The sequence below is a fragment of the Athene cunicularia genome, assembly GCF_003259725.1.
Source record: "Athene cunicularia isolate RWA chromosome 12 unlocalized genomic scaffold, athCun1 chr12_part1, whole genome shotgun sequence".
Lineage (NCBI taxonomy): Eukaryota > Metazoa > Chordata > Aves > Strigiformes > Strigidae > Athene > Athene cunicularia.
In genome coordinates, this window is record NW_020799116.1 from 13,086,399 (window position 1) to 13,089,350 (window position 2,952).

The 2,952-nt window shown below is 49.8% G+C and overlaps 1 protein-coding gene across 4 annotated transcripts in view; it reads left to right on the forward strand.

Annotated features, from left to right (window-relative positions):
- The window catches only part of LMCD1 (LIM and cysteine rich domains 1), a 59,966-nt gene that overhangs the window by 18,774 nt on the left and 38,240 nt on the right, over positions 1 to 2,952 (forward strand). The window lies entirely within an intron of this gene.

The window sequence follows — 2,952 nt, forward strand, 5'->3', positions numbered from 1 at the left end:
CCATCCTGCTTTTCCTCCTGTGTTTCCTGTTCACCGTGGAAACCACCTGTAAAGTCCAGCACCAGAGGTGTGGGAGTATGCCCCATTCCCAAAATACACTTGAGTCCCTGTAGGAAGACCAAGGAGGTCCAAGCTGCAGTAAAAAATGTTTAACATCAGGTCATGGCAGTGCACCTCCATGTCTCGCTGCCTGAAATTTCTGACTTGCACATTGACTTGCACAGATTCATGTGCAATACATAAGCTGAACCCAAATAACCTTTTAATGAGATCTGAGGCCTGTGTGCATGAGATTAAGGTGGCTGCCCAGTGTGTGTGCATGTTCATTGTTTGATGTGCCATACCCCCACACTGGTCCAGACATGCCATCTTCTCTCACTTTAAGGCAAAAATCTTCATCCCGAGCATCCCTAAAAAACTTGTAGCAGGTCAAATGACATTTGGGAAGTTTGAGGCTTCATGAGATAAGGCACATCTGAAGGACAAAACACAACATTGGTACTCTAGTCTCCGATAATCTTTGAGAATAAAGCCTTTCCAACTCGAGTGTCCTGTTCTTTTCCAGATGTCAGCGAGCCAGCTGCAGTCAGGAAGAGGTGTGCCTTGTTTACGCTGCAGAGGGACGTGCACAGGCTTTGAGCCACATTCTTGGAGGTAACATCTTGACCTTGACAGGCCCTGCCCTGACGCTGTCCCTTTGGTCCTGCTGATGTTTAGACTCCAGTGGCTTTGAGTGCAAAGAGCTGCGAAGCACTGGGGTGGTGGTGGGAGGTGTGGAGGGGACACGCTGGCTGACTGGGACAGCTGCTGAGCTGGGCAGATACTTGTGCTCCCTGGTCTCCATACCCCTTCCCCACTGGTCTTACTGTTTTATTTTTTGAGTTAAAACCTCATCTGCAAGTGCTTAAACCAAGCTGAGGCTCTTGTGCAGTGGGTTTTTTTCCTCTTTTGCTACCACTGCCTGCTCCCTGGAAGTTGAGACTATCTCTGTGAGGTTGGATGCAGGTCTTGACCCTGAGCTGTGGCTTGGGAAGAGGAGAAAGCTGGGTGTGAGGTGGCCTGGCCTGCAGAAGAGTCTCACCTGCCATGGACTTGTCCCTGGCACAGCCCTGCATTGTTGGTGCTGTTTGGTGGGACATGGGGAGGGGGACATGGTGCCAAAGCTGCTACAAGCTGTGCTTGGCACAAGCCACCTGATGCCCTGCACAGCGTGTGGGCCAGGGCAGGGCTTCTCTGCCTGTTGGATTGTTTGGAAATGATTGGAAGAAACACATCATTGCTTGCTTTGGAGGCAGGGAAATGCTGACCAAAAGGACAATCCAGCACTGTTGGCCGGAGTTGTGCCAAGTGCCTGTCTGTCACCCTCGTCCTTGAGGGTGAGTGTGGGTGCAGGGCTGGCGGAGTGGAACAAAGCCCTTGGCGAGGGCTCGGTGCCATGCCCGCTTGGCAGCACCACAGTGGCCATTGCTGCTGGCTGTCCTGAGCATCCCGACAACTGAAATCCTGTGCCAAGTGTGGGAAACATCTTGTTATTTGATACTTTATTTTCAGTTTTTCCCCTTAAAAACACTAATGTAGGTAAACAGCCACCAGTATCAGCAGCTGGTGGGAGCTGAGCAGTACTGCGTATTTGGCTCTGGGCAGGGGCAGCAAGCTGCTGCCCTGCCCTATCTGCTTCCAAACCAAAATGGGAGAAACAAAGGGGGCTTTGAAATGGAAGGGACCTATCCAGATGTCATTAATTAAAAAAGCATTAGTTCCCTCTGAGGTTCTCTTGCACAACACTAGACTCTTCTGTGAGTGGTGAGGCACAACTACCCGGCTGCCCACCACCGCTAAGAGAAATTAAACCCCCTTTCCCTCCTCGGCTTGCCCAGCAAGTCAGAGCCAAAAAACAGCATTACACAGAAGTTCAGCCACGAAGGAAACCCTGTCAGCACACTCCTCTGGCTCCATGCTGGCATTCGCACAGGTGCTCATCCGGGGCAAGGTGATGCAGATTCAACAGGAAACAAGGCTGTGTTCTGGGGAGGTTTGGGGCCATTCTGTGATTTACAGAGGCACAAGTTACATTCCTGGTTAATAAATCTGAGATGCCAGGCCTACTTTAAATCCAAGATTGTAATGACTACCTCAAGCAAGCAAGGAAAATAATTACTATATGAAAGGCTACAGTTATTTTGCCCCTATTAAAGCCCATATCCATACCAGAATAATTTAGAAGCACAGCACTGGATTTAGATGCAGCATTACTTCTTTCCACATTAATTTCTCTGCTTTTGAGAGACTAAAGTGTAATTTCCTGAGGTGTTTCCTGAAAAAACCCTCCAGGTTAGGGGAAGTGTCCCAGCTACCTCCCTCTACCTGCACTGGCTTGTCCTGGGACAGGCTCACACCCAGATTTGCAGATCAGACTCAACAAGCCTCTCCAACAGGGAGGTCAAAGCCCAGGACAATGCCTCCTACCCAGATAAACTACCCAAACAGCTTGTCTCCACTGTTTCTCCCAGAAGACCAGCCCAGACCCACCTTGTTTGAAAAGCACGGAGGCAGTCTCAGGAGTTAACTTGTCCTGGGGGTGTCCCACAGTTTGCAGCGCATTCTGCCTCCTGGGTGCTCTCCTGGGGGTGTTTAAGGAGAGGACCAACACCCCGACCTAAGAAGGCCTGCAGGAATTTCTCCTGCATCCAGCCTGGGGTTTGGGAGCATGCAGACGCCTGTGTGGGCTGCACAGGCGTGGTACAACTGGCAGGACAGCAGGGATGGGATGTCTCCACAGCAGTGTTTTTATTGGACATGAGCTTTACCCAAGTAGTAAGCTTTATAGTTGTAAAACCCATCAAGATTTCTCCTAGAAATGTAAGCAAACCTATAAAAACCCAAAGGCATTCCTCTCTCCTACCTACTCTGATTATTTACGTGGTTTTCCAAAATACAAAGTGTTACGTACAT